This window comes from Alligator mississippiensis, chromosome 2, assembly GCF_030867095.1.
Source record: "Alligator mississippiensis isolate rAllMis1 chromosome 2, rAllMis1, whole genome shotgun sequence".
In the NCBI taxonomy this organism is placed as follows: domain Eukaryota; kingdom Metazoa; phylum Chordata; order Crocodylia; family Alligatoridae; genus Alligator; species Alligator mississippiensis.
In genome coordinates, this window is record NC_081825.1 from 61,430,663 (window position 1) to 61,453,254 (window position 22,592).

General features: G+C 45.9%; 2 long non-coding RNA genes across 2 annotated transcripts; one reads left to right on the forward strand and one right to left on the reverse strand.

The window, feature by feature from the left end:
* Positions 1-8,498: 8,498 nt before the first annotated feature.
* LOC132248553 (uncharacterized) lies at positions 8,499-16,523 on the reverse strand. Its single transcript, XR_009459774.1, has 3 exons — positions 16,415-16,523; positions 14,384-14,499; positions 8,499-9,419 (listed from the first exon to the last, which is right to left on the reverse strand). It is a non-coding gene; the product is annotated as an uncharacterized LOC132248553 (long non-coding RNA).
* Positions 9,800-12,067, forward strand: LOC109280791 (uncharacterized). Its single transcript, XR_002087210.1, has 2 exons — positions 9,800-9,878; positions 11,807-12,067. It is a non-coding gene; the product is annotated as an uncharacterized LOC109280791 (long non-coding RNA).
* Positions 16,524-22,592: the final 6,069 nt, after the last annotated feature.

The following is a 22,592-nucleotide window of genomic DNA, read 5'->3' on the forward strand; positions in this document are numbered from 1 at the left end:
TAAAATGCCGCGTCACGTGACGGCGCGGCGCACTTCTCATTGGCTGCGAGCGGTGGCGGCATGGCGATGGGGGGGGGTCGGGGGACGATTACAAAACAGCCCCACGCGCCGCGCGTTCCAGAAGCGGTGGGGGCGGGGCCGGGGAGTGGGGCGGAGCTACACGCGGGATGTCTCCGCTCCTCAGCGCTCGTCACGCGGAGCCTGGGGCTGCGCTGGGCTGGGAAGGGACCTCGGTCCGTCTCCTCCCGCTCCCGTGTCTGAGCCTTCAGGCCCGTCTCAGCGGAACATGGGACAGCTCCAGACAGGAACCGGGGGCCCGGCACGCGCTGCCGGGCGGGAGGGAGCGCCTGCCTCAGAGTTCAGCCTCTCCCGCGTGAACTAAAGGGCACGGGATGGTCCCGCACACACGCAGAGGGGCAGGACAGCAATGCCCCGTGCCTTCCCAAAGGGAGAAGGGACAGTGTAAGGCAGCCGTGCCCCATTCCCCTGGCGCGTAAACACACTCCCCCCCCCCCCCCCCAACGCACCAGTGCCCCCATCTGTCACTCACACACAAGGCTGGGGCAGCACAGGGCAGCAGTGTGCTCAGGCCGGACAGCTGGCAGCAACAGCAGCACATTGGCAGTGTAGCCACAGTACAGTGCTCTGTAGACACCATGGAGAAGGGGAGTTTGAGGGGAGTCTTTGAAGGTGGGGGAGGGGTCTTGCAGTCACTTTGCAGGTGTGTGTGTGTGTGGGGGGGGGTACTTTCCAGGTGGCTCCTGGGAGCTGGACTCATGGGGCCCAGTGAAAACGAGCCAACAACTCACTAGGGGATAGGTAGGTAGATGGGTCTCCAGAACAAGGGGCATTTTATGCAATAGACAAGAGGGATGGGATGGGATGACAGTCAGGGAAAGGATCTTTGCAGTGGCCTTCTGCAGGGACAGGTGCTGCAAGATGCCTGCTGTCCAGGCTTCACCCTTCATGTACCACTGCCTGTGGGCGTCCCAGGCAAAGACTTCATTCCTGTAAAAATCAATTTTCTCTTTATTAAGAGACCTACTTATAGAGGGTGTGCACAGAAATGATGTATGCATGTTTTACAGCACTGTAAAAAGTGCACTTTTTTATAGCACTATGAAGTTACAGGACTCTTAAACATGACAGAAGTGCAGTGTTTGTGGAGGGGAGGAGCCTCTCCCTACTTTCCAGGTTTGGGGGTAAAGTGGGGCTCTGCAGCCTCCTGGAGCTTCTCCATTGGTCAGAAATTTGACCATCTTACAGAAGTTATTTAAAGCACGTTGCTAAAGTGCTGTACAATACAGCGCTTCAACATTAATACCTCATTTAACAATGGTTAATTTAAAGCACTGTACCCATTTCTAAAGTGCTGTAAAGCCATGCACTTCTGGTAAATCATGGCAATAAAGCACTTTAAATGATGAAAAAAGCAACTTTTTTACACATCTTTGCAACTGCATGTAGCTACACTGGCTGCCTGGTTCTTCTTCCAAACTGTTCCTTTCTACACCTATCCTCTTTACTCCTAAATTCAGTGCAAGGTACTAGAGCCAGAAGGAAACAAATGTTTCATTCACTACATTGTTCAGGATCTCAACAGCTCACATGAGTTTTAGATGCATAGGTGGAGAGGCAACTACATTAAGTCCACATGAAGAAAAGATCTGCATGATTTAGATGATGCTTCAATGTGAGGACCTAGAAAAAGGTCCAAGTTGAAAATGATTCTCAGATTATAAGGTTGGGGGCGGGGGATGGTTAACTTGAGAGGAAAAAGATTAAGAGCTCTATTCTAATACAGTAAAAGCTGTGTTATCTGGCACTCTACCATCTGGAATGCTCTATTAACTGGCATCTGTCCCACCATGGTGCTTCCAGTTTTGCCACCGCAAGCTGTGTCCCACTTCTTCCTCATGGACCATGGCCCGGGGCAAAGCAGCCTGTGTGGGTCCCCCTCCCTGTCCCCCAACACACTGACACCAAGGAGTGAAAGTCCTGGTGCATCAGACATGGCAGGAGGGGTGGCAGCCCAAACAGGCAAAGGCACCTCCAATCTGCTGGGCTGGAGATAAGTATAACTCTCAGATAACTGGCATGTTTGATTAACTGGCACCCCCAATTTCCCATGGGTGCCAGATAACAAAGCTTTTACTGTATTATAAAAGCCTAAGTCTATCCATCTGTCTGTCTGTCTGTCTGTCTGTAACGTTTTATTCATGCTCTGATTGGCTGACAAACAGTCAACCAGAGTGTGAAGAAGCATTTGGACAGATGGCAGCCTGTCGCCATGATGGTAGGGACCCAGGGGACAGAGTGGGGGAGGCAAGGCCAGCACTGCTGGCCTTGCTCCCCCTGCCCTGCTCCCTGCTCCCCTCCTTGGAGGTAATGGCAGCGGCAGTGGTGTGGGGAGAGGGAGCAGGGTCGGGACACCATGGGAGGGTAAGGCCACCGGCACTGGCCTTGGCCTGCCCCTCCCTGCTTCCATTGTTGCTGCCTGCAGGGCTGATGCAGTGGCGGTGGGGGGAGGAGTGGGTGTGACGTGCGGGGGAAGGAGTTGTTTTTGCCTCCACCCCACACACTCTGCCTCTTGGAGCTGGTGGAGTGGGCCGGACCCCAAGTGGCAGGTGGTGTGGGTGGGTAGTGGGCCTGAGCCAGTCATGGTGACAGGGAAGGGAGGAGCGGATATGCTCATGCTCCTGCCCTCCCTGTGCTGCCATGGTGGGGAATGGGGCAGTGGTCCCAGACCCCAAGCAGAACTGGGAGGAGCGGGCCTGGGCCCGGTGTGCGGGGCGGGGACGAGGCCCATCATGGCGGCGGGGGGGTCAGAAGCAGGCCCAGGCCCATGCGTCAGTGGTGGGGGGAGGGGAGAAGCAGGCCTGGGCCTGGGTCTGATGTCAGAGATGTGGGGGAGGATAGGGCTTGAGGGGGGTGGAGAAGCCAGCCTGCCATGGCGGTGGGAGGGGGGAGCAGTGGGCCTGGGCCAACATAGCAGTGGTGGGGGGAGGGGAGGACTGGGCCTCCTCCTTCTCTTGGGCCCCAACCCACTTCTCCCCCATCCCCACTTCTCTGTGTTGGCCCCAAGCCCGCTTCTCCTGTTTCCTCCCTGCCACCGGGTCAGCCCGGGCCCCCTGCTCCCCACAACCCGCTGCAGCAGCCCAGCTTCTCCCCACCCTTGGCCCCAGTCCTTCCCTGCATCAGGCCCGGGCCCCAAGCAGCAGGAGGGAAGTGGGGAGTGGGCCCAGATGGGAGGGACTACGATGACGAATGACACGGGGCTCCATTCCCACCTGCTCCCTCCCCCATCATTCTTGATGGGCAGTTGGCTAGTTTTATGTATATGGAGCTTGAGCTGTATGCTAGAATTCCACAAGGAGCCAGAAAGATAGGAAGAAATTTTAATTTGGAGAGGAGACAGGTCTAGAGTAGAGTCAGATTTGTGAGTCACAGCAGAGAAACGGTGTTTGTTTCAGTTGCAATTACCCATAGAAAAGGTGCAGAAGGAGAAGAGAAGACAGAGTTCTGTGGAACCCCACATTAAATTGGGGAGACAAGAAAGATTCTCTGAGAACACACTGAAAAACTGATTAAAAAGGTAGGAGGAGAACCTTCCATACTTTTTAGGTCCAATGACACTTATAACATCTCTTGTTAGCATTTCTTTTTTCTGGGAGGTCTGGAGCAGAAGTGTTTCCATATTTCCTTGTCTACAAACAAACAAACAAACAAACAAACAAAGAGGAGAAAAATCAAGGAGGCCAGGAATGATGAGTAGCAATAAGCAGGGAATGTTATTTCTTGCTTTCTCCAAATTATTACAAAAAAGCCTTCCTTAGTTTCCATGCTGCTTACTAGAAATGCTTTTTATGTTGCTCTTTTTACCCCCTTTGTGCTGCTCTCTCTACATTATCCGTTGCACATACTCTTCCTGTAGGATTCTCTTTGAAACCTAGACATCAAAAAAATCCCCTGAATTCTTTTTTTTTTAGTCCAGGATTACATTAACAAACAGCAAAGTGATCTTCACTCTACATATATTCCAAGTGCCTGCAAAAGAGAGAAAACCATTACAGTAACTTCAGCACATGGATCTATTCTGAGATGTATGGCAGCAACATGTTGAATGGTTGAGGAGAGGAAATTCTATGACCATTAAAGTGTTTAGGAATAAGATGGATTAAGATGCAGGTGACATTCCAGGCTGCATTTATAATACCCTTATTTTCCCATATCTTGTATAAAAAACAAAAAGCAAAACGGTATGATTTTATAATCTTGCAGTGTGTTACTTGCAGGATGTGATCACTGCATATGAGGGAAAGGGGGCAGACATCTATTTCCTGGTTTAGATACCACTTCTCAAGCAATAGGAACAAAAATGATCATTTCCTGTTGAAAGTTCAGATGAGCAGTACCAAGAACCCCTCCCCCCCATAGCTTTTCTTTTTCTGAAAGAGACATAGATAGACTATGTTTTGAGCATTCCTTCCAGGTACTTCATGATGGTTTATATGAACCTTGACAATTCCTTATTAAAAATAACATATCTGTCAGGTCTCCAGCTTCACTGGACATGAGACAAAAGAATTTCCTGTTCTTATAAAAGTTATTTGACCAATAATTTTTTCCTCCAAATGATTCATTATGAAAACACTCATTGTAAATAAATTACAGGCCATGTAGCATCATATTTGGCAGTGTTTCAAGCAGGCGTTCAAAGCTACAGTGGTCCAAGGTCCAAGACTTGCAGTGATAAAAGGCAGACAGCTGGAGTACAACTATCAGGCCTTAAAAATAATGCTCACATACTGGCAATCTAGAATGACTTCACATTTACTAAGCCTCTATTTTCATCACAACTACTGTGTTAATAAGAAAGCAGTTAATAGAATACTTGATGAACAGTATGGTGGTGACCTCCTGGATGTTTGTTTCACTCTCTTGATAGCTTGCTCCTTCAACAAATGAGATGGGGCCAGATACATCCAAGACGAGTATGTTAATAAAATACAATGAAAAATTATTATTTTAAAAAGAAGCAATGCAGACAGTTAGTTTTTTTCTCCCCAGAGGAACATATCAATACAGCAAAGGACTTGTGAATATGTAAAAATGATTCTGAAGAGAAACATAACCTACAGGCCTGCAACAGCAGATGAATTAGTCTTACTTTAACAGAGGGAAAATGAGCTTGCTTGTAGAGCTAGGTACTAGAGCTACTTTGCATACAGCAGTGTTTTCTTTTACTCTGTTTTTTTCTTGCTTAATAAACATATATTAATTAGTGAAACTAAGTTTTGCAGACAATATTTTTTGGAAGGAAGCCCCCTAAATGACATATAAATGTTATATGTTACAAACATTGGCTTGTATTTAAGTGTTGTGAAAGTATTGAGATGTTTGACAAATTGTACAGACAATATTCCAAGCTGTGTTAATATCACATAGTTATTTTACAGTTTTAACCACTTCAGTTCCCACATGGTTATATTGATTCTGTCTCATTAATTACTGGAATCAGAGATAAATTCTTCATTATATTTAGGGGTTTAGGTTGTAGCCGTGTTGGTCTAAGGATATAGGCAGACAAGGTTCCTTGGGTGAATTTGATATCTTTTATTAGACCAACCCAACTGGTTGGAGAATAGTTATTAAGCAAGCTTTCGGGTTCAAAAACCCTTCGTCAGGCCTGATTTGGGTTGGTCTAATAAAAGATATCAAATTCACCCAAGGAACCTGGTCTGTCTCATTATATTTAGGAACTTGAAAACCATAGGCAGAGTCAGGATGCTTAGGAGGGCTGTGCAGGAGCAGCAACGGGTGCTGCAGGGATGGCTGCATCCCCTGCTCCCAGCCTCCTCCTTCTGCAACAAGGGCAGGAAGGCCATGCCATGGGAGCAGCAGCTGGGGACTTTTTTCAGGAAGTGTTTTTTTTTTTTTAATTTCTAGGTTTTCAAGCCAGAAATAGGAGTAAGACTAGGTCTGGGCATGGTGAGCTATACTTTTCTTTATTTTAGAAAGAAGGATCCTTAGACTGATTAAATTTAGCTTTCTAGGTGACAGGTGACACAGAAGGAACCTACTGCTGGTACTACTCATTTAATTTGCAATAATTCAAGGCATGGTACCCCTGCAGTTTAAGCTGCTAGGTCTAGAGAGATCTGAAGCCATGAACAGTCAGAGTTGCATTGATTCTTTTTCCCAGTGAAGAACTGTTGTTGATTACTGAAGTAAAAACATAGTAGCATCTAACAGAAGGACCGAATAATGTTTTGTTCATTGTAGATGGTGTTTCTTTAACAGAAATTTGCCTGTTGAGAACCAGTATGCAATGAAAGCAGAGTCAGCACTTCTTTCCATTCATCAACATGTTTTCTACCAGCTGAAAGCAGCTAGCTAGCAATAGCATGTACTGGAGAACAGAAAACATGTTTTGTAATAGATAATACGTGCTAGATAAGAAAAGCAGAATTTATGTTTCCTTCAAAGAAGAATAGGATAAAAACCAAGCTGTAGTAGGAGGTCTCTATTATACTTTGGTCATTCAAATGTATATTTTGCCATGAGGTTGGATGTATTTAATTCTGGCTTACATTCATTTTCTGGCATTTTTGTCAAATATATTTTTCAAGTAAATGAATATAAAGTGTGTTTTCTTTTTGTCTCTAGTAATCATCCTTCTTTATTTTAGTACAGCCAAAACATTAAAAGGAAAAAGATACATAAAAGTTCATTCAATCACACCTAGATGGATAATTTTTACTAGGGGTGCATCAATAGAGATTTTTTGGGCTGATATCAATGGCTGATTTTTAACGAGCCATATTGGCCAATACTGATCCAATTGCCAATATGCAGCTGGGCAGCATGGAGAGCAGTGTCCGGCTGGTAAGTCTGTTGCGGAGGAAGGGGTGAGGGAAGGGGCATGGGGGAGGGGGGCAGATCAAGGACCCTGGGGTGAAGGAGGCTGTGAGGTTGGGGCAGGGGCAGGCACTGCACAGCTGGGGCACAGCATGGGATGGAGCTGTGAGTGGCTCATCCAGGAGTGGGGGGCCCCTGCTGCTATGCGAACCTCGGGAGGGCCTGTAAGGGGGGGCATATGCCCCCTGGATCTACATGGGGCAAGTAAGGATGGTTTGCTGCTGTGGGCTGGGGCCATGGTGGCGCTGAGCAATTCCCAGCAAGGGCTGGGCCAGGCTGCACTCAGGGCGGGCGGCGGCAGTGCTATATTGCCTATATCAGCTGGGGAGATTCACCTATATTGGCTGGGGTGATTCATGGGCCGTGTCGAGATGAGTGTGGCCATACACTGCACATTCAGGTGTTCTCTGTGCTGCAAGGTAGCAGTGGTGGTGGTAGTGGTGGTGGGGGTTTGACCCTGATAGATCCTGGGATCAAAAAACCCGCCCAAAAAAACCGTGGGGCATTGCATGCAGGGGCAGTGTGCACCACTCAACACTGGAGGCTGGCCAGCCAGAGCCTTAACTCCAGCTGCCAACCAGGTTCCAAGTGGTAGGATCACCACTGCTGCAGCCCAAAGAGGCCCCCAGGACCCTCAGGTGAGGCTGTTGGGGCCAGCACAGTGCTGGTCCCAGCCTTCCCTACCCCACCCAGGGTAGTGCACATAGGACAGGCGTTCCCCAGGGACAAGTAGCAGTGGAACAAAGTGTCCTGCTGCTTCTTGTCCCCAGGGAAACAAATGTCCCTGCTCATGTGGATGTGATGGCAGGAAGGTGGCAGTCAGATTGGCAGTTAGTCTTCTTGAATTGCTGAGTTCTCCAAATTTCTGTCCAGCTTATACCCAATATTTATAGATGGCTGGTTCTAATATTCCAATAAATTATCTTTGATTAGTTTTACTTAAATGTCTTTGTTTCACTGAAACTTTTGGATCTGGACCGAACCAGATTTCTTGTGGATTTGGAAAGTGTCAGCTAGTTGGGATTTATATCCTTGGGAAAGTAGAAGGGAGGGTTTCTTATCTCCTTTCCTTCCCCATTGTGGAATGCTGTTCCGCGCTGTCCTGTTTCTTTTTACCTTAGTTTATGGTCTTCTGTGACAAGTCTGTTTTGTTTTTACAAATTATCTAAGCATCTTAATAAAAATATATCTATTATAGCAAAATAGCATCTAGTACTTTTGGTTACACCAATCACTACTACTAATATTTTAAAATGTATTTGAATTATTTAATGTATTGTCTTCCCTTATAATGTCTCCTTTCAGGCCTTGTGGTTTGGTTAACTGTCTCATTACTTGTTTAGTTAAATATGTTGATGGCTTCCTTTACTTTGCTGAGTAAGTTAGTTGTCACATCTGCAAAGGTTCATGCTATGGTCACTCAGAAATGGGCTTTGAGGCCTTCTGTTTAGCCATACTTCTGCAGCTTGGCCTAGGCCCCTTGAAAATGCCCAAGGCTGGCAACATAGTCTATCTCAAGGATGCTCAGTTCACAGCCTGAGGGTTGGTGCAGCTTGTGAAGCCATGCCATCTGGCCTGCAGGGGTTCCCACAGTTAAAAGTAATCAGAGGTGGGAGAACAGTGGGAGTAATTGCTCCTCCCCTGCTGCTGAATTTCTGGATCGCTGGAGAGCCATGCAGGTCACATAGCATGCTACACTGGTGCACGGAGATGGCTGGGGCCTAATCTGGGCACACAGCCACTGGCTGGAGGTAGCAGGGAAGAGGGGGCGCAGTGGAGGGCCCTGATCCTGGTGCATGGGACCCCATCTGACCTGTGGCACAAAAAGGTTGAGCACCAGTGGTCTACTTTCATTGTGAAAATAAAACTTAGTTTTGTAACTCATTAAGGATGCCGGCAGACATTACATTTATCAGGCAAGTAATGTGTAAACTGCATAATAAATTTTAACAATGACACACATTCAACCAATTTATGCTGTGACAAAATGGCAAAGGAACAATGAAGTTGTTACACATTTTGAATGAGTGACATGCGTGGCACTGGGCTGCATAGCAACTTTAGGTGCTGGCATGTTGGGAGCTGATCAGTTGATTGGTTCCCCACAGCTAAAAGCAATGTGGTGTGGTCATTGCTGTAGCAACAAAGTTTGGCGCCCGAGGCAAAGCCCACAGTGGCAGGGTGCCCTTGCCCCATGCATGGATCCAGGGGGCACCCCCCCATGTTTGCCCATGAGCGCATGCATCAGAGGGAGCTGCCCTTCCCCCCATCCCTGCACCCCCCAAATGAGTCTCTTTTGGCTCTGTCCTGCACCCTGCCCCAGCTGGGTAGCACCTGTTGGCGCCCCTTCGTTTTGGCGCCTGGGGCATTTTTTCCATTCACCCCCACCCTCCCTTGCAACAGCACTGGGTGTGTGTAGAAGATTAGCCACGTCCTCCAAAGCAAGCTGTCATTTCTCACGTTGGACCGGATAGACTCCTTGAACTCGCCCGCCATGACTGTTGTAAAAAGGAAGGAACAAAAGATGAATACAGTCCTATGAGACAAGGTTGATGTTAGCTTTGTGACTTAGAAGGTTGGCTTCTTTATGCAGGGCTCTACCATCCCCATCCTCTGCCCTCACCACACCAGATGTTATGAGTTTACCTGCATCAGTTCTCTGCTATGGGAGCTTCAGCCCCTGGGTTGCCTTGACCAGGTTCTAGGTGCCTCAGTCCTTGCTCCTGGTCACTTGCTCCATTCTTTCCTGCATGGGTGCTCTAACTCAACTGTCCCACAGTTTGTTCCCACCCCTTATTCTTCAGGGTTGAGTAATCTGAGGACAACGTCCAAAACTCACATAAATGTGTACCTCTGTCTCTTCTATCTTCCAGGTCCCTGGAACGGCTGCCCACACCCACTAGGATCAGACTCACTGGCTGGGACGCTGCAGCTGCCTCATCTCCCTGTCTCCGCAGGTAAGTAAGTCTTTGGGACTCTTCCCCAAGTCCCCTGGGTCAGTCTATCACTGCCACAGCTGCCTCACGTTCCTCCGGGGTCTTCTTTCTTCCTTTCCTGACCAATGCTGACTGCCTGGTTGGCATCCTTTTAATTTTCCCTGGCAATCGGCTGTGTTTGCTGTGGCAGCATCCCATTCACTGCCTTCCCAGCCCTCGCAGCTGATTGGGCTAATTGCCCTCTGGGTCTTCTGTGCAATTCCTTCCCTACCTGTGTTTGCCATGCCTCCTCTCCCCATCTGGGCTTGCTATGGTAAGCTGCTTTTTCTCCTTTGTTCCTTCAGGGTTTCATGCCAGGGCAGGCTTACTGCCATGTCACAGTGTGGTACAATGCAGGGCTATACTATGAGACTTTAAACTTGTTGACATTCAGAGAGTTCATCAGCTGATGAGCTTCCTGTGTTCATGACCTGAAGCTGCACAGTACAGGCCAATACCAAGCCACCTTCCCACCCACTGCTCCTCCTATTGCTTTGGCCACAGCAGTAGCAAGGGTCCCTGTGCTTTCCCTCTGGCTTCTGCTTCCTGCACCTGCCCCAGGGGGCAGTACAGGCAACCCCCGCTTAGCGCTTTTAATTGGTTCCTGAAAAAAATAAGCGTTAAGCGAAATGAGCATTAAGTGAAACCGAAAGTATTTGGCGATCCAAAATGGCGACCACAAGTGTTTTTAATGACCCAAGATGGTGACTGTGAGTGTTATAATGAAACTCACTTAGCGCTAAGTGAAATCAAGTATCAATTTAAAATGAGCGTTAGAGCAAAATAGCACTAAGCAAAACAGCGTTAAGTGGGGGTTGCCTGCACACTATGAAGCAGCCCACCACATCATGCTGGAGGGGAGCCTGCAGCAGATGATTGTGAAGATTATATGTCTGCCCACATAGGGAGTGCCCACACATGAAGTAGAGTGGTGTGAAGGACTACTTGTCTGCATAGTGGAGAGGTGAATGGGACTGTCTGTGTGCACCGTGTAGCAGAGCGGGTACCCAGGGAGGGCTCTTAGCTCACACCATTGCAGCCCACATAGTGTGTAACCCCTCCCCCTCATTGTGGCCCCTGGATACTGAGAAGTTGGACAGCTGTGGTGTAAAGCAAGTTAGAACTGTTTGCAAAGTGGTTACTCAAAACTTACTGCAGATAAGAGAAAGGCTTTATTCAATTAAGTGGCCTAGTTGTTAAGATAACTAACCTCCTGGAGATAAATTAAGATACAAATACTATGTATATGGAACATAAGTAGTATGGCAACAGGCACATCAGAAATGTGGAGACAGAAAAGCATCAAAAATATTGTTCCCCGCTGTGTCCAGCTGCCCAGAACAGAAGGGAGGGAGTACTTCTTTGCACATTGGATCAACTTTGGTTTATATCTTTTAGTGTGCTGCTTGTTAATTAGCACAAGGGAAAGGAATATATATAGGGTTGATCTCTATTTTGGCTCACCTTTCTCTCTTGGCATCTTCCTACTTTTTACTGATTTGGTTCCTGACTGGATTACTAACATTGAGTTGCTGCAGGATCTGCTGTATAAACTGGGGCTATGTCATAGCCAAGGCCTTTTCATTCAAGTAACTTCTTTTCTCCATGCACAGTGCAATTTGCACCTTTTTGTCATTCTTTTGCAAGAGAGCAGATGGGATGATTGAATGTGGGGGCTATAAGCTTTTTCAACAATGTGATAAATAAAATGGGACAGGAGTTCATTCTTTGAACATGAAGTACTTTTAGATCATGACTGAATAAGAGTCACTTGGCTTTTAAGTCTGCCATGTTTTAAGACTTTCTTCTCTTACAGATTTCTATGATAAGGAAAATGAATCTTTGGGTCTGTTAACTGCAGGCTGAGATCATTACACAAGATGCAAAAAAGACCTGTGTTTATTTCCCAGGTTAGATGCAACTCCTGCAACAGGAACAAGGTGGAGAGATGTATATGATGGAGAGTGTCTGTCCAATGTGTCTGACTGTATAAATGCGCACAGATGATGGTGTGACAGAGAGATTTTATCAGAAAGAGGTTGGGCCAGTGACATTACTCACATGTGACACCTTGAATGAATTATGCAGACTACACTAAATGTATGGTGTTAATTTTTATATCTATTATATATTCTGTGTATTACATACATTACAGAAATATTTTGAGATGATTTAGAAAGGATTTTCTTTCTAACATATCAGTGTAAACTACCTGTAAATCCAAGTGATTTTATCACCAAGACTTCAAAAATAAAGGACTCAGTGGAAGAAAAGTATTAAAACAAATGAAATCAAGGTCTTGGACAGATGTAATATTTGACGTACTTTGGCTGTGAAAATGGCCAAAGTGCTCCAAAAATAACATGACAAAACAGCAACTGATAAAGTTTTAAAGTGTTTCTGCTTATGTCTGTATGCTGTATGGAGTGCAAGGGGGCTTGTACTGACCTCCAGCATCCCACAGTGCTCTGACCTGTGGGATACATTGCAAACAGCCAGTGAGTACCACAGAGCTGAAGAGAATGATTCCTTGAACACTGCTTGGGTTATGGAGATTGCCAAAGATAGCTGCATGGTTCTGTTCCCCCCCACCAGAGCCAGGAGACCAAATGCCCCATGACACCCTGCTGAAACAAGGAAACTTTCCAATTGCCACTGGAACTGGGAGACTGGGAGCAGAGACATGGTGAGAATCCTGCTCTCCATTCTCACGTATGGTCAAGTGCACAGGGTAGCACTCAATTTATTGGGTGTCTGCCTCACCTACCCCCAGCCCTGCAGAGAGCAGAGCCCTGGGGGTGTTAGAGGGCGGAGCAATCCCCTGTTGCACTCCATAATGTGCAGACTGTAGGCCAAGTGCACAAGAGTATTCTGTGACTGTCTGCCCCACTCTCCCTACCCTCTCATGGAGATGAGAACAGAGCTTCCAGACCAAGCAACGCTCTGTTGCACCCCTCGACTGGAGAACACAAGTGTCCTGATAAGGGAGTATGGCTAGGAGGAAAGGGCGTGTATTCATGCATGTTTGTTCATGGCAGAATTTGGAGTGCTTCAAATGTCTGTCTGTCCAAGGTGTAAGCTACATATGTGAGCATCCATGGATGTGGAAGTTACTTTGGATATTAGATCTTCTTAGTCAAGGCAGTTCAGGTTTTCCCTTTCTAACGTCAGTCTCTTCTTCTTTTGGATTACAAGTCCCTCTTTAAGACTGCTTTAGACCTGCAGTCTCATCCTAGTTTAGTGTGATTCAATTTAATATAGCAGCTTGGTGCTCATTGCTGTTCATTGCAAAGAGCTTTAGAGTTTCTTCCTACAGATTTCTGGGGACTTCAGACAAATTGATTCCTCTTTTTTAAAGCCATCCTCAGGTGCTTGTGAGATTAAATTATACTTGTACTGTCTCTCTCAGAAGATGCCAATGTGACCTAGCTCAGCTGGCAGCTTTATCACACTTTTCATTAGCTACCATAAGCAGCTTAGATGAATTCCTTATTGCCAGCTGATGAGAGCCAGTGGACCATATGAATATTTGGATTGTGCAGCAAAAGATGAACCTTAAAGGAACAGAAATTTAGGTTTTTCATGATACATGGCAAGAAGGCCTACCCAGATTGCCATATTATTGGATGTAGTGGTAATTCTCCATGAAATAATGCAGCAGAGACTAGTATAGTATAGTTACTCACACAGCAAACTTTCTCCCCCATGACAGTCTAAAAAGCTATTATATTAAGAAGCCAGAGCTAAAGAACAGAAGTGCCTCAAGTGTGATAAAGGTTCAAATTAATGGTGGCAGGGCTTATCTGCTTATGCTGTAGGTTCTTGAGCACAGGTACTCCTGATCTATTCTTCTAGACCAAGGGTGGGCAAAATGTGGCTCTAGCCCACCAATTGATTTTATCCAGCCTACAGGCAGGGGGCAACTCTGGCTCCAGCCTCTGATGGTGCTGTGGGGGATGCTGGGCAGCAGCGATGCTAAGCACTCCAGCCTTCTGCTGCTTTGCCTGCTCGCCACTTCTTATTACTGGCCAGGGCAGCCACAGCTGAGTGGGGCGTAAGGGGAACTATAAGTCCCAGCAGCCCTGGGAGCTGGCTCAGCCACCATGGCTGCTATTAAAAGGCAGGGATTAAAAGGCATCAAGTGGGCAAAGCAGCAGGAGCCTGGAGCACTCACACACTTGTGCCATGGGGCCATAGCCATTTCCCGCCCCCCTGCACCCTACTCTGCAGGGGGAAGAGCGTTAGTCTCCCTGCAAGAAAGAAGTGGGTGGAGGGGCAAGGTTTTCTGCAGGGAAGCCACACATACACACAGTCTGCCTCGCACCTCCCCACCCATGCATACCTACCCTCCCACACATGTACTACACGTACTCCCACACAAACCCTCTACACACCCCACACCATCCATATTCCATACACACAACCAGACATTTTCTATGCTGAAAGTCAATAAATCAAAATATAAATCTTTGATGAACAATGGCCACCTTGCAGCAGTGCTCTGTATGGCAGCAATGGAGATGATGCCTGGCTTCAGTTCTCTGATTAACTCAGATCAGAGACTTCAGTCTTCCTCGAGTGAATTTCTTTGTTTTTCTTTAACCTAATTTTAAATATACAAGAGTAAGGCTTTATTTTTATCTCTTATGCAATTACCTCTATATGCACTACTCAAAAAACATAAATCATGACAAAAATATTTTTTGAAATAAAATTAAAATATTTTATAATAGATATTTGATTTTTAGCATACAAGTTTTTTTTTAAATCTATAATTATCATCATATCTTCACCATTCTTTTTTTCATGCAGCCCTCAACAGCTTACCAAAACAGGTGGCCCCCAGCCAAAATAACTGCCCATCCCTATTCTAGACTCTCATGACTTAAACCTACGTTTTAGCAGAGTTTTCCTCTGGTCCTGCACAGTGCTCATTGGCTATGCCAACAATGAATCTGTATAGCAGTGACAGTGTTTTCTACCCCCTCTGAGTTCTTTAGAATACTTTAGGAGAGTGTTGAATAATTATATTTGAAAATCAAATTGCTCAAGTTGTGGCCATTTTCTTCTAGTCTCAAAAGTAATTATTTCTATCCTTCCTAAAAGATCATACTTCTGCAGTCTTAAATCTGTGGAGCAGGCATTTGCAACAGCTTTGGGTAAATGGCAAATGTTAACATGTATGTATCAGTAGAAATCCTAATATTTTTGGAACAGCATAATGCAGAAGCACACACTTTCCTACTATAATTACTTTGTAATAAGTGTCAATCTATGACAATAAAAAACTTAGTTACTGGAGACAGAATATAGTTTCATCAAACAGAAACATGTTTTACTGAAAGTTCTCAGTGAATTATGTAAGTTCTGTGAGATAATGCATCGTGTAATCTGGAATGCTACAACAAGAAAAGATAACGTAATCAAGGGCATTTATCATCAATTTCCTTATATAAGCATATGTATATCCGTAATAATATTAACCTCTACAGAAGCATTGTTAAGAATGTTATGCAAAGAGATGACAGCAAGGTAGACCTGAAGAATATACAGCTTTCCTACCAGAGCACACAATCATATGTAGAAAGGACTTGGCACTGAAGTGAATATAGGATCAATCTTTATTTCATACTGCTTTCCTTTTCAGATTTTGCATCCTAATTTAAAAGTTGCTTTGCTTCCTTCTGGGATAGTGACCTTTAATGGCTCAGTCAGTTTTAAATGTAGCACATAAATATACATTAGTTAGTTTTCTAAAACACACACAATGAAACTTCAGCTAGTTATTTCTGCTTGGTTGATTGCAGTAGTTATTTTGGAGCCATTGGGATCTATTGCGTAAGAAAGGTATTTAAAGTTGACTCAGATTACAATGGCTTGCTCAAGTTTTATTCGGTTGATGTTTTTGTAATATTTAGAAAAATGCAGCTACCTTCAAGAAGACAACATGGATTTGAAATATCTCCCTTGAAACTTTCAGTTATTTTAAAAACATTTTACTAGCTTTAAGCTGCCATACTAAAGCTGAGATAGCCATTAGTACAACCAAAACCCCTTTCCACCCCAGAAACCCTGATACTGCCTCAGTCATTTGAATCATGATAACAAGATATGGATATTAATATTTATGTTACAGCTGAAAATATGTTGTCAGAGAACTACTCAGCACACCCACTTGGGCTACCCTTCAGGCTGACCCTCAGCCTTTTTCAACCCTCATCAGGACCATAACTACCATCCCTCCTCTGGGACTACACATCAATCCCTTCCCTGGGGCCTCCAGGGTCTCATTCCCCTATGGGGGCTCAGGTGGCCACAGGTATATCTGGCCCCCTTACACCCACAATGTTGTGGGGCTAGGGGTTATTGAGGTGCCCTGGCCCACCTCTCACCAGGGAGGTGAGCAGTCCTGGTGTTTGAGTGGGACTGTCACAGCACCAGCAGTCCCACCAGGCCTCCTTATCTCAACAAGATGCAGTTTTAGGTGATACCCAAGACCAAGAACCCCCTACTATTACCTGCCAGATGTTTCATACAACAGTTCAACCAAGCAATATCTCTGCCTAGCTGCCAGCAGCAAACTGCTGTGTTTATATAGTTGGCCTGTGTTTTAAAATGGCTGCCACAATCAGGCACCTGCTGGCTGCCTGACTTAGCGCTTAAAGTGGCAGGCACTACAAATGCAATGCCACAGGTGCATTTAAAAATGGAGATGACTTCAGCATGGTACATGGATGCAACTGAGAGCAAAATCTGTCCACTGTCCTTAAGTAGGCATTTGCATGGTGACCGTGTTTTAAAAGGATGTCCAATTGATTTCTTAAATTGTGGGTTTCTCAGCTCACTTGGTTTTGCTCCAAATTTTGCTCTTTGATTCCCACAGGATTCTGGCTATATAGGGTTTTCCTACAATTCTCATATCTTAGTGATGACTATTACAGTTTAACAGTATGTACATACTCCCAAACACAATATATCACTCAATATTTTTTACCCTTTAAAACCAGAAATTTTATATTAAGTTATATTGTGTTTAGCATGGGGACTCTCTGAAACCATTAAGCAAATGGAATTTGTTTTTCAAAGAGTGATGTGTGCAGATTATATATTAAATACTGGCTACAATGAAAAGTGTTTTTTACATCTGTCTTTCATAAATGGGAGAAAAATAATGCTATAATATGCATTCTTATAATCCAGGATTTCTCAAACATTTCAATTGTATCCCAGGAAAATATTAGGGACTCTTGAGATGCAACTATTTTGTACCTGAAGAATGTCCCTAATAAAGAAACTGAGAAAATTTAGTACGGGTGGGTGTGTGGGGGGAAGTTGGGTTTGTGGAAGGGCGGCTACACACCTGCTCCCCCTTCCCACCCTGCAGTGCCAGCTGTACCCTGCAGTGCCACTTTTGCACAGGACAAGGAGGCACGGCTCTGGGATATGTGGCTCCCGTCCAAAGGCACATGTTAGCTGGGCAGGCTGGGCCAGGTCGTGTTCTCCATGAGGGTCAGGCGGTGATACACCATGGCCTGTTGTAGGCACAGCCACATGGCCGTGCATCGCCTGAGCATCATGAAGAATGGGCCTGGCCAGTCCAATGCAACCCAACCCAGCCTGCCCAGTTAGCACATGCCTTTGGACAGGAATTGCATGTCCTGGAGCCATGCCTCCCAGGTCTTTGCAAAGGCACACTAGTGGGCCATGCCATGCCAGGTCGTGTTGGGTCCCACCGGACACATTCTCTCTGCACAGACTGCGGGTCCAGCAGCGCTGCCACCAGCACAACACAGCTGGCTGCTAGCACCAGGTGTGTGGGGTGTTGGGGGATGTGCACTTCGTGGCTGGGTTTGTGGAGGGGCTTGAGTTGGCACCGCCAAACACTGGACCCCCTCCCCCCCCCCCATACACATCCTGTGGTGCTGGCGGCAGCTGACAGCTGGGTCGTGGCACAGCTGCAGGTACAGTGGTGGTGCAGCACTGTGTGATGCAAGCTCCATGTTGAAGGGATCTGGCCCAGATCAGCCTGCCCTCGCCTGCTAGTGCACACCTCTCCTAGTCCTGTTCAAAGCTGTGTGCCAGCAGGCCAGGTTGGGCTGGATCTGTTCAGAGCCCACATTGGACAGTGCTGCACCACTGCGGGCTATGCCAGGAGCTGGGCCATGGGCCCCCTGGCTGCTGCCACCTGTGAGGCGGGAGAGGGGGGAGGCATGTGTTGGCCCCTGCTCAAACCCTTCCACAAACCCCTCATCGCTCACCCCCACATCCCCCTCCCCCACCAGCCCTCACTCCCCACACCCATAAACCCCCCACCCCACCCCCATGTCCCTAACTTACCTGGGACAGCACTTGGGTCCTGGTCATGCCGCAGCCTTGCCCTGCTCTTCTGTTTACCCCAGCATGCTAAGGGTGCATTCCCTGTGTGCTGGGGCAGCAGAAGCACTGTAGCGATGCTCTGGCCAGAAACCAGAGCATTTCTCTGGAGGATCGACTTCCCAGTTGCCTTGGATTTCCAGGTATCAAATTTTGAGTCCACACTGCAAATATGCAGCAAGGGGAACATATTTTTGTTCCCTGCATGCCTCTTGCAGCATCTCAGATTGCTCTGAGATGCTGCAAGAGGCACATGCAGGCTCATCTGAATGCACCCAGAAAGTCCATAAAAAGCTCAGGTCCACATTGTGCAGACAGTGTATAATCACATGAACCCCCCTGAATCTGGTCTTACCTTTGCGCTGTGAAACTACTGTAGTAGCTGACCTGACATGTCCATGAGAGGTCTTGCCTATATGCAAGTGAAGGAGCTGAAGAGTAATCCTTCTACAACCAAAAACAGTATTTCCATTTTTTTTTAATATTGATTGTGATTTGTATTAGAAATTCCATTTTTCATAGACACAGAATTGAGCAAAATTTGAAATTCTGTCCCAAATTCTGTTTCACCAGCTAATATTTAAATTTGTTTGTCTGTTGATAAACTTGAATATTTAAGAATGCTACAGGTCAACTCAGAGAATCTAAATAGCCAGGCAAATATAGGGCCTCCAAAGACTCTTATTCTAAGGGGATTTGGACAATTCAAACAATAGGCAGCCTTGAATCACATATCCACCCACAAAAATTCTTGTCATGATGCAGTTGTGACCATCTTTGTGTTGACCATACCCTTCTGCAGGGCTGAATTAGATGAGATGATGGAATAAATGTCCTCATCTTGCCCTTTTCAACTCCATTGGTTCCACTTTTACTACCATTGGTGGTGGTGGTAATACTCCTTCAGATCTCATTCTTTAAAAAGTCTGTAAGTTATGTGTTTGGCTTTAACCATTATGCTCCAATTTAAGTGCAGCAAACACACAGCTTGCTTAACCACATAACCACTACGTTGTAACAAACAGGTGTGCAAAAGAAAAAAATGTGGAGCATACATGCGTAGTAAAATGTTTTGTAATACAATGGGGCAGTAGCAGCACATGTTTATAGTGCTTTGTTCTTACATAACAAATATGGGAACCATTTCTGCAAAGTTTTGAGGTGTGAAAACCACAAGCAGGGGTTGGTGTAGCAACTTTTGGTTCCCTCTTCTCTGAAGTTCCCAGCAATAAAACAGTTTCCTGCTCTCTGCTGTAAGTTAACTTTTTATGTTTATGCATTTCATAAATACACATTCTGATTCACCTCAATAAGAATAGATGGCTCTGGTCTCTGATTCCTAAGAACTCAACTCATAAAAGTGACAGATTTAGCTGCTAGATGAATGATGGGGTAAGTGTTGAAAATGACTAGTACAGACTGTCTTCTTCTGCACTGTGGTATTTAGGGGAATCTCCAATGATATCACCAGTGCAAGCAGCAGTAAATGCTGTAATGCAGGGATGTCAAAGATATAGTCCACAGGCTAGATTCGGCTCATGGAGCCCTATCATCCAGCCCCAGTGCTGCCTGTGGGTCTCGGAGTTGACCTGTAGGCAGCATGTTGGATGTGCTGGGTGGCTTTGCATGCCACATGTGGTGGGCACTCTGGGACCAGGCCAAAGCAAATGTCCCAGACAGTGCTGTAGCAAGGAAGCTTGGCACTTGGGGCAAAGCCCTCAATGGCAGCCCACCCTCACCCTGTGCACAGATCTGGGAGCAGATGCCTCCCCCATGCTTGCCTGGGAGTGCACTCAGGGGCAGGAGCCACCCCCTCATTCCTCCCCCACCTCCCAATGAACCACTTGCAGCTCTGTCCTGTGTACTGCCTCAGCTGGGCAGCACCTGTTGGTGACCCTTCGCTTCAGCACGTGGGGCAGTTGCCCCACTCGCCTCCCCCACCACCTTGCTACAGCACTGGTCCTGGAGCAGTGAAATAGCCACTATGTACAGCATGGCCTCAGAGCGGCTGGAGCAGACTGCGCTGCATGCAGCAGCCACTTCGGCTGCTACAGGACACATGCTGGATCTGGCATGCTGGGCTGGTCTGTGGGTCTGATCCAACCTGTTGACTGGCCTTGGGCCATTCAGCTCCCAGAGTCAAGTGAGTTTGACCCCTCCTGAAGTATAATGGCAACTGGTAGCAGCTGGTATTTTTACCAACATGTCCAAATGTGCTCTGAAACACAGTTGGCTAGTACACCCTATTGCACTCGCTTGCAAAGAGTAGTGGTACATCAGTGAGACAGCCACAGGATGAAACCCACATGAGGACAAGGAGTAGACAATGATAGGTTAGCACTGCCACCATTGCTCCCTCAGAGCAGTCTGTTTAGGAAACACATGAACTGCCTTTGTAGATGGGAAGTAGGCAGTGGTGAAGCTAGAGGCTTCTGTCTCTTCCTACACCCAGCAATGCCTTTAGACTTAGTCTGCAATAGATTCAGAGTTAAATTTTATTTCAACCTCATGTACCAAGGAGTACTTCTATAGCCATTTAATGACAAATTTTGGGTCTTACAATTTCCATTTGTAACAGAATAGGATCACCCTGTGCACATATCTGCTGCAAGTAAAACAGAAGGGGGAAAGGGCAGCTCTCTCACCTTAACCATAAGGCTATTGTGCTAAAAGGCCCTTGTCCAGGGAACAGGAGACCCAGAATCTAGGCTCCCTTCACCCAGAGGGAGTTTGAACCTGCAAATCTTATTTCCTAGCAAAGTGCTCTAACCACCAAGCCATAAGTTAGGTATTGTTCAAGGTACTCTTCAGGCCCCATCTTGAAATTGGCCTACTTGGTAGCCAGGAGGGGGAGATATGTGGAACCAAGAGGAAGAAAACAAGAGAAAGGGAAGATGGATGCTTCCTGGGTAGAATGGAGCGCAGCAGGTCTTTGGCTTTCTGGGAACAGAAATTATTCCAATGTTGTTTATTCATTTTGTCCAGTGACTATTAAATACAAGGGGTAGTGGACCCGCTTCAAGGAAAGAGCACTCTGAGCAATGCCGAGCCCATGGCTTTGTGAAAAAGGTGCTGAAAACCTGGGTATCCTACTCCCTGGCAAGTGCCTTAATCACAGAGCTATCAGGCTAAAAGGGAGGAAGCCTGCTTTCTGATTCTGGGATTAATCACCTACTAGCTCCATCTTTTCTGACTGAAATTTTGAGATATACACCATGGGTGCAGACAGGACAGCAGCTCCTATTTGCAACCCATAGTGCATTGCAGGAAATGCTATGACTTGCAACCATCCTCCAGACCCAACAGAAATTGGTTGTTGGGTCCGGGAGTTGGGGATTCCAGCTGCTTGCCGCGAACCTGTAGCCTGTTCTTCATCTTTTTGGGGCCACATCAGGTGAAAATTGTCACTTTCGTCTGTGTCCCATGTTACATGCCTGCCTGGTTGATTCTATTTCCCCTGGACATCTATGCTGCCCTAACTCACTCTAATGAGCATGCTAAGGAGGGATGTGCAGTAAGAACAAAGCTACATGGAATCCCAAACCCTGGAGAAGTGCAAAAAAATTGCCATTATTCAGCTATGTAAGCATCACTTAGGCACGTGAAAATGAAATAGAATTTAGCACATCTTTTGTGGTTACATTAAGGACATTCATTTGAAAAAAACAGGATCTATATTACAAAGGAAGTAAATATAAACCAAGCATACAAATACCATACACAACAGATAGCCCAAGGACTGATATCCATTTTAGAAATAATTTGAATTTTTAAGTACCTTGAATATTATTTCATATTCTGGTCCTATTGAAGAATATGGGAAAACTTAAACTGTTTTCAAAGGGATGAGCAGCTCCCCACTAATAACATATCCACCAGAAGTTACAAAATAAACCAGCTTGAAGCTATTAGACTCATATATATATATATATATATATATATATATATATATATATATATATATATATATATATAAAATAACATACATGTGTTTTGGAATAAACACATAATTTGAAGAATCTGAGGCAAAAGAAATCCCAAACATAAAACAAAAAGTAACCTTTGAATTCAAGTTACTTCAGGCTCCAACCTGGCATCATGCTGTGTTCTCTGCACATACAGCTCTGCTTTCCCCTTATATAGCCTATTAACTGCTTAGTACATATACAAACTAGCTGTGACAAACCCTCCTTGCTGGCAAGAAGAGCAGAGAAGCTCTTCTTTTCTGAAATAGATTTTTCATGGCCAGACGCAGCTTTCTTTCAGTTTGCCTACGGCTCTCAGTCAAGGAATAGGAACATTGTGGTTCCTTTACATGTCATG